This window comes from Macrotis lagotis, chromosome X (assembly GCF_037893015.1).
Source record: "Macrotis lagotis isolate mMagLag1 chromosome X, bilby.v1.9.chrom.fasta, whole genome shotgun sequence".
In the NCBI taxonomy this organism is placed as follows: Eukaryota; Metazoa; Chordata; class Mammalia; order Peramelemorphia; family Peramelidae; genus Macrotis; species Macrotis lagotis.
The window spans coordinates 448,595,161-448,610,605 of record NC_133666.1 but is presented as its reverse complement, the minus strand read 5'-3'; positions in this window follow the sequence as shown (position 1 = coordinate 448,610,605).

Genomic DNA, 15,445 nt, shown 5'->3' with positions numbered 1-15,445 from the left:
CTTTTAAAGTAGAAATTATTATATTTTAACAATCTAGTACAATATTCAGAAATAGAGTCAATTGCTGAATAAGTAAAATAATAATAATAATTATGACCCACATGTATATAGTGCTTAAAGTTTACAAAACGCTTCATAATCACCATCTCATTTGATCTTCATAACAACCCTACTAGGTAATTAAAGCAACTAATATTTTGCTATTTTGCAGATGAAAATAATGAGGTTTCAGGGAGGTTGTGACTTATCAAAGATCTCCCATTTAGGCTGTTAGCTTCTTGAGAGTAGGGACTGTCTTTTGCCTTTCTTTGTAGACTCAACATTGACAGCACAGGTGCTTTACAATTTTTTATTGGTTGATCAATTAAAAATTTATTGATTGACTGACAATAATTACCTTCAAACTGAGATGTTCTTACTCTATTTCCTTTGCTCTATTACAAAAATAGGCACTACTATTATTTCCTAATGAACTAAATTAGATAATGACTTTTTCTTTCCATAGGGACATAGTCATCTCAAAAGTTCAGGTCCTTGTGTTCCCCACCAACACAGACCTTTCTGTTAGGTACAGCAGAAAGCTTTTCCTTGATTTAGATCCAGGCTTATTCTAGTTTGGCTGGAGGGATGCACACCATTGACATTTAAGGCAGGAATTCCCTGGGAAAATAGTCAAGAGATTTTTTTCAAGCTTCTGGCAGTTCTGCAAAAGGTTTAGGGTTCCCCTGTTCTGAGGAGCAAGGGAATGACAGGGGGAGGGGTGTGTTTCTGTGTGTGTGTCTGTATGTGTGTGTGTGTGTGTGTGTGTGTGTGTGTGTGTGTGTATGTGTGTGTGTGACTGAATTTCATCAGAAGGTTGTGGAAGAAACCAGAAATGTGGAGGGATCATTTTCCTACTCCCTTATCTCTTACCTAGCTAAGGTGACAGCCTGAAGTTTAGTTGCTCTTTTTAAAGACAACTATAGTTGAAAACCAATTCTTTGTGAAGAAAAGAAGGCTAAAGCTAAATAGTTGACATGTTCAATAATCACAATTTTATGAGTAATACTCGAGAGTAACAGTTTCACAGTTTAAATTTGAAGATCTAGTCTGTTAGCCTTAAAAGCAGAAAGACTTGGGTTCAAATTCTGATTTTAAAAAATTGTGACTATGGAACCTTAGACAAATTACTTAACCTCTCAGTACCTCCAGGAAATTTTCTTAAATTAGAAATTTGAGAATGGTTGATAATTTACATTGCTAGACATAGTAGTTTTGAAGAGAATTCCCTACACCAATTAATCACAAATTCCAGTCCAAACCTCCCAAATTAAATCTGAATGCATCAATAATGAAACAATAGACCCTAGTATTTACTATGGTCATTGAATGACCCAGAACCTTTTTGTTTTCACATTGTTTTCATTCTAGCCTACCTCCTCTCCCCACTTAAAATAGAACATATAGTAAGTCTGAAATGTTGGTGAAAGGAAGGAGTGAAAAATGGAGAGGACACAAGAATAAGTGATTCTGGTAATTAAGAAAGAGAATTTTAAAACAATATTAAAACATAAAAAGTTTTCCAAAGAAGGAGAAAGAGTGACTAGAGTCTGTGGTTCAATACTGACCAGTGACTGAATCAGTAATCAGATTACTTTGAGGACTTTCCTCAGTGCATCCCAAGCTCCTCTTCTCTCAACTAAAACTTGACTTTCTTTGCATATTTTTCTCAATTTCTTAAACTCCTTTTACTCTTCTCATCTCCATTTTAACATTTACATAGTCATATAGTCAGTAATATCTGAAAAATAGACCTACAAGAGGTTTCAAATATATCATTGGGGCAACCTTATTTAACTGTATTCCAGCTATTGCAGCAAAATTGACTTTACATACATTTTGCCCACCTTCACTTTGGATTCTTCTAGCAATGAGCCATTCTTCCCAATTAGAATTTCCTTCCTTGATCTTTTCATGAATGATTCGTTGTTTGTCTTTTAAAACTTTGCTCAAAATTCACTCTTCCATGAAGCTAATATAGGCTACCATAGCCTCATTCTATTTATTCTGTGTAATTCTCATATGTGAACTCAATTTGATTAAAAGTCACTATCTGTTCCAATCATTCTAGAGAACAATTTGGAACTATGCCCAGAGAGCTATAAAACTGCATACTCTTTGATCCAGTAATATATATATATATATATATATATATATATATATATATATATATATATACACATATATATATATGTATGTATATATATATATGTATGTATACAGAAATATTTATAGCAGTTCTTTTTGTAGTGGCAAAGAACTGGAAATTGAGGGGATGCCATGAATTGGGGAATGATTGAACAAGTTGTGGTATATAATTGTAATGGAGCACTATGTGTTGTTGAAAATGGGTGGGGGATGTGACTTCAGAACATGGTAAATCCTATATGTACTCAAGTAAACTGAAGTGAGAACTGGGAAATCACTGTGCCAGTAACAGCAATGTTATAATGTTGATCAACTGTGAACGACTTGGCTACTGTGATTAATACAATGATCCAAGACAATTCCATAGAACTCATGATGAAAAACTGCTATCTAATGCCAGAGAGAGAGAAATGATGAATTCTGAGTACAAATTGAAGTATAATTTTCTCTTTTTATTTTTTTATAACTAACATGGAAATAGGTTTTGCATGATTTCACATGTATCATTGATATCACTTTACTTGCCTTCTCAGTGGGTTGGGGATGGATGGGAGAAAGGGAAGAAACTGGAACTCAATTTAAAAAGAAAAGAAATGTTAAAATAAATGATAATTTTAAAAAATCACTATCTCCTATTTGCAAAGCACTGCGCTTATTTCTGTGAGAGAAATGAAGACATTTGCCTATAAGAAATTTCAATCAAGATGTGGTTGGGTAGTATGTTATCTTTCTGTTACATTTGTTATGTATTACACATGATGTATTTATTTCTTATTCCTCTACTGAACTCTGCTTCTGGGAGTCAGGGATTGTCCTTTCTCTTGACTGCTACAGCTCTCCCAAAGACTAATAGGGCTCTTTACAAATATGTATTTAATAAATGCATAGTAATGATTGTGGATTGAAAACTCTTTGAAAGCAGGGACTGTTTCATTATATCTGTTTTCATATCTCCAGTGTCTATTGTGGTGCTTTGTACTAGGAGACATTTAATAAATTTCTGAAGTGGAATTTTTTTTAACAATTGCCTCCTTGTTGAAGACTCCAAGTGATCGATAACTTATTGCCTGCCTCCTAGGTGACCCATTTTGCTTCTCCACAAGTGCAACTACCAGGAAATATTCTTCACATTGAGCCAAAATATGCTTCTGCAATTCCCACCCATAACTAACACCCAGTTCTGTCTTGTACAGAAAAGTATAAGCCTAATCTCTCTTTGTCATGATTGCCCTTCACTTATTATGTCTTCTCTGGGTTAAAAAAAAATCCTAGTTGCTATAATCAGTACTTACTTGAATTAACATACTAAAATTAACATACTAAAATATAAGAATGGGATCTATCTACCTATCTATCTATCTATCTATCTATCTATCTATCTATCTATCTACCCATCCATCCATCCATCATCTCTTATTTCTGGCTATTAGGTGCAAAGGGGGATGAAAGAAGTTTTCAGAGATGAGTTGATACCTGCTTCAGACTTTGGATTTCAGCAGACTAATCTGGAAGGGGAAGTACATTTTGGGTGTAAGGGGTGCTGTGAGCAAAATCATATAGACAAAATTACAGGGTAGAATGAGCTTGGAAAATGGAGAATACTTAACCAAGAAAGTGGGGTGAAGGGAAGTTTGAATTCAAGTTGTAGAAGTAGGGTAGGATCAAGTCATTTAGGGTCTTGAATTAATTTAAATATTGTTCAATAGACCACTGAAACATTTAAAGAAGAGGAGTAAAATGAACACATCTGATGATGATGAAAAGATTGTGGGGGAGAGAATGAAGGTTGGAAGAGCTATTAGGAAGTTGTTAGGTATTAATGGAAGACCTGCACCTTGAGGGAACAATTAAAAGATAAATGAAAGGCAGCGTGGTTTAGTGCAATGCTGTCAAGTTAAAACGGACATTATCCCTGCAGGCCATCTAATGACTTACAACATACAGAATGATAATTTATCATTTTCTATTATATTTTTATTTGTTTTTTTAAACAACTAGATGGTAGTGGATAGAAGGGGATTTGGAATCAGGAATATCACAAGTTCAAATTTGACCTCAGACACTTAACTAGCTGTCTAAGTCTGTCCAAGTCCCTTAACTTTCTTTGATTCAGTTTCTTCAGCTGTAAAATGAACTGGAGAAGGAAATGGCAAACCACTTCAGTAGCTTTGCCAAGAAAAATCCCAAATGGGATCATATTAAAAAGTCATATATAACAGAAATGATTGAACAACAACAAATTTCATAATTATATACTTTTTTAGGTTTTTTGCAAGGCAATGGATTTAAGTGGCTTGCCCAAGGTCACACAGCTAGGTAATTATTAAGTGAGGCCAGATTTGAACTCAGGTACTCCTGAATCCAGGGCCATTGCTCTATTCACTGTACCACCTAGCTGTCCCCTAATTGCATTTAATTAAGTTAATCTGGTTCAGGATAGACTATGGAGTTTAAGTTCAGGGGCTGTAAGTTTGATACCTCCAGTGTAGCGGATAGAGTATTGATACTGAACATGTACTCTAAGAGAAGTACATGACCTCTAACACTTATTATCTAGGGAAGTCATTTACTTTCTCTGAATCTCAGTTTCCTCATCTGTAAAACAGGGATAATAATTACCTATGACACTTACCTCACAAAGTAGTTTTAAAGTTTAAGTAAGGTAATGAATGCAAAATGTTTTGTAAATTTTAATATGTTACATAAATTTTAATTATTGCTAACACAATCATTTCAAGGTTTCAGCGATTGAAGTCATGGGTGAAAGATGGAAATAGTGATAGAAACAATGAAATCAGAAGGAGGAGCAAAAAAGGCATTATGCTTTGGATATATTGAGTTTCAGGTCCTTATGGAGATCCTTTGCAGGCAACTCTGGGTGTGTAACTGGCAGTTTAGGAAATAGAGAGTTTTTCAGGTGTAGACTACTGGGAGAAAAAACAGGACTATGGAAAGAAGGAAGCAGTTAGGAGAGGAGAGAGTATGGAAGGAGAGATAATGAGCATGCATGAGTACTATATCTGTTTATCACCAATAGGAAATTTGGGTCTGAATCTGAGGAGGGAAGGAACGTGTCTTCTATATATCAGAGATTTTTTCTAGGCACTGGATATTCAAGGACAAAGAATGAAATGAGTTCTGCTTGCAATGTACTTACATTCTGTTAAGGGGGATGACAATACATATATGAGCATATATGATAAAAGACAAGGAAATAAATACAAATAAAGTATCTAAATACAAAGTTATTTGAGAGAAAACAAAGGAGTAAAGAGTATTTGATAATGTTACATTCTATAGATGGGTCAATACGGCAGACTGTGAAGATATAGAAGTTTCATTTGTTTATTAGGATAACTTTTCTAACCTATAGGCCATGGACCTCTAATGAGGTTGGAGATGCTGATTGTTAAATCATGTTAAATGATTCATTAGAAGAAGTAGCAGACAAAATGCATTTGTGTAAAATGTAAATGAATTCAAAATACTGCTGAATTAATAGCTCTGTAATTATATATTTTCTCAGTCAATGAATACAAATAATATAAGAACAGTCATGAGGGTATACACCTAATGTTTTAATATTTTGAAAAGGAATAGTTCTACTTGAAAAGGTTGGAAATCCTTGTATTGGAGATCAGTTGTGATCTTTGAGAAAGCAGTTTCAGGGAATGGGAGATAGAACACAACTGAGGAGTGAATAGTTAGAAGGCAAGTGGAGGCAGTTAGCATAGACTATTTTAAGACTATTTTTATTTATAAGTATCAGGAAACATATTGGAGGTAGCAGCCTAGTTGATGAAATGAATTTTTAGAATAAAGTAAACCTAATTTTTATAAATATATATAGAGAAGTAAGAGCCAGTGGACGTGTGGGGTATAATTAGGTAGTTTGATGGAGGATTTAATCTTAGCAAGGGCTAGTGCCCCCGCTTCATCTGAGAAAGGAAGAAAAAAGGACAGGAAAAGATATAGGTAAATGAAAAAGAAATCCTTTCTTTGGGGCAAAGATTCAGAAATCTTAGGGGTGTGAGGAGAGGATTTAAGAGAATTTACTTTGCATGACTTTGCAGTAAAGTAAGGTCATCAATAGAAAGCAAATGTTTTGGTAGTGCAGTTAGGGTTTGAGAAAATAGAAAAAGTCTGAAATAGGTACTGTAGGGAATGTGACAAGGAATAGAAAAGAAGTGAATTAAAAGATTGCTGAGGAACAGTGAGGGTCAATTTGAGGTTAGATAATGTGAATTTGTATTGGATCTGCTAAATAGTTTTCAATAGTTCTTGACTTTTTTTATAGTTGTTTATGATTTTACTTTGAGTATTTATTAATTTTTACTTGTTTCTATTTCATTTTTATTTAACTAGTTCTGTCTCTTTTTTTTCAATTACATATTCTGGGGGGGTAGGATGTGAATTGATTTCTTTTGTAGTTTCCCAATTACAAGTGTAATTATTTATGCTGTGAAATACAGCAAAAAATTTAGAACCTGGGAACTTGAATTCCCTTTCTGTTTCTACTAATTTGTTATATGAACCTGAATGAATAATTTAATCTACAGTCTGATCTTCCTTCCTTCCTTCCTTCCTTCCTTCCTTCCTTCCTTCCTTCCTTCGTCTTTCTTTCTTTCTTTCTTTCTTTCTTTCTTTCTTTCTTTCTTTCTTTCTTTCTTTCTTTCTTTCTTCCTTCTTTCATGGGCTATTGAAAACTTTTATTCTGCAAATAAAAATCAGTAAGGATTTGACCTAGGGGTTCATCAAAGACTAATACAAATATATGATTCTGGGGAGAGGATGAGAACAGCTCAATCTTAAGATCACAAAGTGAAGTCTTTCTTCAGAAAGTTTGGTTGCAGACTCTGATGAGAAAGTTCTAACAAAGTAGTGAGAGCATTACAGAGAGATGGAGGTGAGAAAGGAATTAAGAAGTAGAGATCTCCCCAGCTAACAAAAGGAATTCTGACATTTGGAACTATCCATTCTTAGGACTGTAACAAATATTTACTCAGGTTACTATGCTTGCTAGCTCTGGGGTCCTCCTGACCATCAAACTTTCTTGACTTGAGGGGTTCTGAAATCTCTCCCAGAAAATTCTTCAGTTTTTCTTCAGTTCCTAGAATCTAATTAAACTTGGTCAGATATTCAGATTAGTAAGAGGCACTAGTTTTGATCTGCTCAGGACAGAGATATACCACTGGGTCTGCATTGAAAGTATCTTCAGTCTCCCCAGAACTATGGGAAAGGAGATTCTCAATCATAGATAAAATCTATTTTCTTTGAATAGAAGGCATTTGTAGGCTTTTTCATTTATAACCTTCTTAAGTTATTTTGACTTGGTCAGTGTGAGTTTATCCCCTATCACTTTGATGTTTGCAATAGCAGTGAAGGACTTTCAAGCTTCCCAATCATACTGGTGAAAGAGAACTTTAATAGATGTCACTGAATAGTCCTTGTTGAAGGTCTTATAAAGGTCCCCAAGTTCATTTAGAATGACATTTCTGCTGGACTCACCAGGAGATTTCTAGTTCAAATCATATTTCCTCAACTCCAATGTTCATGACCTCCTTGAAGTTTGCTGATCCAATAGAGAGGAACATGAATTCCTGCATTGTTAGCTTCTTAGAATCATGGGAGTTAATTATTGATCATGTTGAAGGCTGGAACCAGTTCAATGTCTTCATCATTGCTTACAAGGTCAGCAGTATGGAGACTCTTCACAGCTCTGGGCTTAAAAACAACCAGAGACACCCCAAATATGACATTTGCATTAATTCTAGATTTATTCTTAGTGTTATATATCTCTAATATAAATTTGTCACCATCCTCCTATTACACAACATTCTGTTTCTTGCTAGTCAAAATTGGGACAATAGTTTTATTGACATACTTAGCTGCTTTAGTTTTCCCTTATCTTGGAGCTCTAGGGTTTCAAGATGCCAGTACAAGTACTGCTGGGCACAGCAAATTAGAATTGATCTTTTGCAGGGCAGAGATCAACTTCAATGGTGGTATTTCCATGGGTGATGAAGACCTCTTGCTTGGTGCTTGTTAACAGATATGTTGAATTTCTGGTTGTGGCTTCTTCTGCTGGACTCCGAGAAAAGAAGCTGAGGGGCCTATCTGATTTCTCTATTTATAGAATTAATATGTTACTGTTATTTTATTCTTTTAGGCAGATAAAAGAATTGTGAAGTTAATCAAATCAATGTTGGGGAAAAAACCATGGAGGCCCTCTAATTCTTCCAATTCCTGAGCAATTATCTCTTCTACATCTGACCCAAGATGTGGTCATCCAGTCTTTGTTTGAAGACTCTCAATGAAGGAAAATCCACTGACTTCTGGGGCAGCCCATTTTATCCTTAGTTGTTAGGAGATTTTTCCTGACAGTAGTTATAAATGTTTCTTTTTTGAATCTTCTATTCAATGCTACTGGTTCTGTCCTATGGGATTAACTGGAATATAGCTAATCCCTTTTCTATAGGTAACCATTCAGATAAGGAGAGCAATCAGCCCTCCATAAATCTGTCTTCTTATCCCTACTTGCTTTTAATGATTATGTGGTATGAAGTTTATGTCTTGTACCATGTTGATTGTCTTACTCTGCACTCCAGTTTATTTATCCTAACTACCCAAGATGTGTGTTCACAACTGAAATAACAGTCCAGATGTATTCTGACCAAGGCTGAGTTATTACAGACATCACTTCCTTTTTTTCTGGATATTGTCTTTCTCTTAGTCCAAGCCAATATCACATTACTTTTCTTGGTTTCCATGTCACACTGCTCATTCAAATTGAATTTCATATTGAGCCAAAACCCTTAGCTGTATTCTTCTTTTAGAAAATATATATATCATGCTTTCTTATTTTGTGCTTATGAAGCTTGTTGTTTTGAAAGGCAAATGGGGTTAAGTGGCTTGCCCAAGGCCACACAGCTAGGTAATTATTAAGTGTTTGAGGCCGGTTTTGAACTCAGGTACTCCTGACTCCAGGGCCAGTGCTCTATCCACTGTTGCAACCTAGCTGCCCCTGAAGCTTGTTTTTTATCCAAAATATAAGATTTTATATTTATCTTATTAAATCTTCTTACCATATTTCAAAAAAGAGAAAAGGACCTTTTGTTCAAAAATATTTAGAGCAGCTTTTTTTTGGGGGGGCTAGGAACTAAAAATTGAAGGGATGCCCTTCAATTGGGGAATGTCTGAACAAGCTGTGGCATATAATTGTGATGGAATATTACTATGCTATATGAGATGACAAGCAGGATGATTTAAAAAAAACATGGAAAGACTTACATGAAATGATGCAAAGAGATAATAGCAAAATCAGGGGGATCAATATTGTATGATAAATTGTGAATAACTTTGCTATTTTTCAGCCATACAATGATCCAAAATACCCCAAAAAACTAATGATGAAGCATACTATTCACTTCCAGAGAAAGAACTGATTATTGTTTGTATACAAACCAAAAGATGCTGTTCTTTCTTTCATTCTTTTTCTTTTATCTGAATCTTCTTGTATAAAAAGACTAATACGGAAATATTTTACAGGACTGCACATGTATAACCTATGCCTGTTTCCTTATTGTCTCAGAGAGGAGGGGAAGAAAAAGGACAGAGGGATAGGATAGAAACTCAAAACTTCAAAAAACCCTGCTTAAGTGTTAAAATAGTTTTAGCATGAAATTGGGGAAAGATAAACTACATCATCTTATTGGATTTCAACCAATGCTAGTGGCACAGTAGAAAGAGATATTGGCTTTAGAGTTAGAGGACCTGGATTTAAAACTTACCTTTATCATTACCTATGTGACCTTGGGCAAGTCATTAGCCCTCCCTGGGCCTCAGTTTTTTCATCTATAAAGTGAGAGGATTGGACCAAATGATCTTTGGCATTGTCTACATATAATCCTAGTGGGAATGAATATTGTCATACAGTTGGTTAGTTGGTATTCCATATTTTCAGTTTCTTTTTCCTTATAATGATTTCTTATTTGATAAATCCTAACAGCCTTTTCTCAATCTCATTCTTCTTGACCTTTCTGCAATCTTTGACAGCAACAATAACTCTCTTCTTGATACTCTATTCTTTCTAGGCTTTTGTGCCATTGTTCTCTCCCATTCTTTTTTTTTTAGGTTTTTGCAAGGCAAACGGGGTTAAGTGGCTTGTCCAAGGCCACACAGCTAGGTAATTATTAAGTGTCTGAGGTTGGATTTGAACTCAGGTACTCCTGACTCCAGGGCCAGTGCTTTATCCACTATGTCACCTAGCCACCCATCTCCCATTCTTTTGACTACTCCTCAGTTTCCTTTGCAGAACCTTCAGCTTCTAGTTCATGTCTGCTAATCATGAGTTCTCTCAAGGCTCTGACTTGAACCCTCTTCTCTTCTCTCTTTATTCTATTTCACTTTATACTATTTCATCAGCTTCCATGGATTTAATCATCATCTCTGTAGAGATAATTCACAGATTTATTTGTCTAGCCCTAATCTTTCTCTTGATGACCAGTCTTGCTTCTCCAACTGCCATTTGGACATGTATCTTGTCAACATTCTAAACTCAACATGTACAAAATTGAATGTTATATTTTCCCCTAAACCCTCCCTTCTTCTATTCTTCCTTAATACTCTCAAGGGTATCTCCATCCTCCTAATTACCCATGCTTGCTACCTAGGTATCATATCAATTCTTTATTCTATCTCTCTTTTATCATAATCAGTCAATTGCCATATTCTATTGTTTCTGCTGCAATGATATTTCTTGCATATACTTACTTCTTTTTGAAACTGCCACCACCTTTGTGAAGGCCCTGATTTCTTTAACCCTGGACTATTGGGACAGCTTTCTGGTTAGTTGGTTTCCCCTTCTCAATCCTTCTTTCTATTTCATTCTATCTTCAACACAGCTATCAAATTGATCTTCCTAAAACACATGCCTGACCATGCCATCCCCTACTCAACCAACTTAAGTGGCTTCCTAATTGCCTTCAGGATCAATTATAAAATTTTGTATTTGAATTTTAAAATCCTGCTACCTGGTCCTTTCCTTCTTCTTACCTTTCCATTCTTCTTTCACCTAACATTCCACTCCCTCCCCCAATTCTACAATTTAGTGACGTTAGGACATCAGAGGCCAAGTACACCTCCCCTCTATTTATAGATGAGAAAACCAAGGTTCAGAGAGGTTAATTGATTTGCCAAGGGGCCAAATAGTACATGTGTAATATGGTACTTAAACCTAGATTTTTCTAAATAAATATCCAGCATTTTCTCCATTGTACTATTTTTTCTCTTAAATTGGCTAATTATAAATCACATAAAGCTCCTTTGAACAAATATTGACATTTCAAAACAAATATCAGAGAAAAGCTATGGAAAAAGTAGGAAAATAACTGTAGACAAAACCTTAGCTAGACCCACAATGACTGAGCTCTAAGTGAAGAAAATGTTGCAAATTGGAAATTTGCTACAGTAATAGCCTCCAATGAAAGATAATTAAGTATTTCAGTTTCAGCAAACATGGAGGACAAGACATATTTTCTAGTGATTGACAAAATGTTTTTAGCAATGACAAATTGTTTTTATACACACACATAATAAAAGATGGTCTTTCTACTGGAATAGAAGGTAGAGCATTGTAGGAAAAATGCTGACTTTGAAATTAGAGGTAGTTGTTGAGCATTCCAATCTTGTCATGACTCTGAAGTTTTCCTGACAGAGATACTGGAGTGGTTTTCCATTTTCCTCTCCAGACCGTTTTATAGATGAGAAACTGAGGCAAGCCAGCTGATGTGATTCCCAGAAGTTAGAGGATAAAGGTACAAATTTCATCTGACACCTCTATTACTACCTTTAAGTAAGGATACCACATCTAACCTCTCTTGGCTTGAGTTCCCTCATAAAATGAAGTTATTGTAATAGATAGCATTGAGGGGTGACATTTTTATGATTCTATTTGGGGTTTTTCTTGGCAAAGACATTGCATTGTTTTCCTATTTACTTCTCCAACACATTGCATATGTAAGGAAACTGAAGCAAAAGGGTTAAGTGAATTACCCAGAGTTACATAGCTAGTAAATATCTGAAACCATATTTGAACTTCGGTATTCTTGATTTCAGAGCTGGTGCTCTATCTGCTGTGCCACCTAGTTGTCCCTGACACATAACAGGCACTTAATAAATATGTGCTGAATGACTTCTGAACATGTCAAATTTTACCTTCATTTTACAACTAGGAAGAATTAGTTATAAAGTGAGAGTTGAAATATATTATTTGTAAATGAGATTACAAGTTTGTCAGAGAATGCACTTTAATTTTCACTGCAGAGGTTAAGAAGAATCAGAACTGTTCATGACTACTCTTTGTTTTCACTCTGTAAAAAGTGTCCCCCATAACATTCCATATTACATTTCAGAGTTAATCTTTTACCTTTTAAAGATTTAGACAACTTAGATGAAAAAGGCGGTGTCCAGTTTGAAAATTCTACAATTCTACAATTCAGAATTCAATTATTATTTTAATAATTTTAATAATACCCCCAAAGAATCAAAAAACAACTGGCATACTTTATGTTTTACAAAGTGCTTTACAAGCATGATCTCATTTTATTCTCATAGTAGTCATGGATTATAGGCTACAATTAATATCATCCTCATTTTATAAGGAAAAAGAGATAGAAATAGAGACTTTCTAAGGATCAGTTTATTGCTAAATATTTATTAAGAGCCAACTATGTGCTAAGTACTGTGCTAAGCACAATCCCTTACCTCAAGAAGCACACAGTTTTCTGGGGGGAGACAACATACAAATAGATACAAAGTAAACTGTATTCAGAGTAATTAACAGAGGGATGGTACTGGAATTAAGAAGGACTAGGAAGCTTCCTGTAGAAATGGGATTTTATTTGGATCATAAAGGAACCAAGGGAGGTCAGTAGTCAGTGTGAAGAAGGGAGAACATTCTAAGAGTGGGGGAGAACCAGAGAAAATGGTGCACAAAACCAGTATCACTGGGTCAAAGTGTATGTGTGAAGGAGCAAGGTGTTAGAAGACTGGAAAAGAGGCCAAGTTATAAAGAATCAACCAGGTATAAGCTTCTGAGGCAGGGTTTGAACTCCAGAACTTCCTGACCACAGGTTCAGCTCTCTCAGACCATCTTGTTTGTTATAGAGGGTTTGACTAATCTAATCTCATTATACATTTGCTAAAATATAATAGAACCTTAATGGAGATACCATGTGTGTACTTTGGGACATGTATAATGAATTTTCAGCTAACCCAATAATTCATGCATAGCAAACTTCTCTTTCAATGACTAAAATCAATTGTTTCCAATGGCACTATTTTGAAGGCAATTTTTCATTTTCTTTCTCTGTAAATCTGAAACAATATTTTGTTTACTCTGAAATGAAAGAACTAACTTAGAGCAGTTTTTGATTCTGGCTAGCTTTTTTTGTTTTTTTCTTTTCACCCAATGTTTCCAAAGACATCCTTTCCTTCTCACACCCAGAGAGAATAGATAGCTCTTTTTCCCCGATTAACTTTTCTTTCCCTCTGCTCTGGGCTCTCTAGTCTGGTCAGACTAAACTCCTTGCAACTCTGTTTATAAGATGTTAGAAACATTCAAAACCTAAGTTTCAAAGAATATTAGAGCAATAAAAATTAAGGGGACTTGTTTTATTCTTTGATGTTCATCCTGAAATGATAATTGTGAAATACCAGATTCCACAATTAATGCATTTTAAAAAGATTGTTCAAAATGAACTATTCAAGTCTTTGCATTTTCCATACATATGGCCCAGCTAAAGGCATAGTGGATAAAGAGCACGGCCCAGGAAAAATGATCTGGGCCTAAGTTCTGCCACTGAATATACTGGCAATATGACCCTGAACAAGTGACAACCTCTCAGGCAAATCACTCAGGCTAGTTACTAAGAATACATGGTTAAAGCAATATGTATTTATTAAACACTTACTACGTACACTGGTGAGGCAAATATAAATAAAAAACCCAAAGAAAACCCTGCCCTCTGGGAGCTTATATTCCAAAGGAAAAAACACAATACACAAATGAATGACTAAAGAATGAATGGAGATGCATTGGAAGAAGGGAGAGAATTAAAGAATACACTTGAGGCATGGTGTTGAAATATGGAAATTTAGTGGCACAGCCAAGAGAGGAACATTGTGGAGAAGATGCTGACCTTCATTGGTAGAATAATTTAATCATTTAGATTATCCTAGATCACTGAAATCACAAGTTCAATACTTTTATCTTTAGGTTATATATTCAAAATATTGCTACCCAATTTTAATTATCTTGCAAAATCTCATTTCCCAATAAGTGAATTTTAACTACTAGTTCATCAGAATTATTGCTATGGTAGTTTTTTTAGTTACAAAATTTGATGGTAATTATCTCTTCTTCCAAGTTTCACAGAGAACAAATTCATAAAGGAAGCTATTGAGAACAAGATGAAAATCTATCATGCTGTGATAAACTTCTCAAGACTATTTCTGCCATTACAAATCATACATTGAGTGATTTTTGCTTCTTTTATTTGTTTTAAAATAATTGTAAATGTGCTGCAATAGTCACTAACATTTCTTGACCTCAAGTGGCTATGGAAATTAGGGTTCCCCAAAGAACCACAGAAAAGACTTCTAGATCAAATACTAGAGGGAACAGGAGATGGGCAGAATTTTTCTCAAGTTCTTTCAGAAGGCAAAAGGAAATTACATCTTAAAAGAAGAATGGTTCATAGGTTCTCAGAGAGGCAAATTAAGGATTTGACAGAGGTAGTTTTGTCAAATATTCAACAGCAATGAGGAACATGATTTCATGAAGCATTTTGCTATTTCACACTGTAGTACTTATTATTAGCATCTGCAGAAAGTTTAATAATTAAAGCTTATGCATAAATATCTGTTAAAGAGGAGATAAGATAGAGAAATTATTTGAAGAACTTGATAAGATCAATCATTTGTAAACTTGGTGACTTCATTGTAAATGTCAGAATAAGGGAGTACAGAAAAAAATGTACCTCAAAATAAAGAAACAAAAGAAACCAAAGATTGCTAGATGATTTAGAAAGGCCTATATAATGTGGATCAAATAACAACACAAAATTTGAAATTAAACAGGGAATCATTAGTTACTGGAATTGAGTCATTTCTAAATCTCTTTTGTACACAGTAAAACTATTGGCTAGTTTGAGAGTGAGGAGAAAGGGAAAAATGACATGCAATTAAAACATTCAGT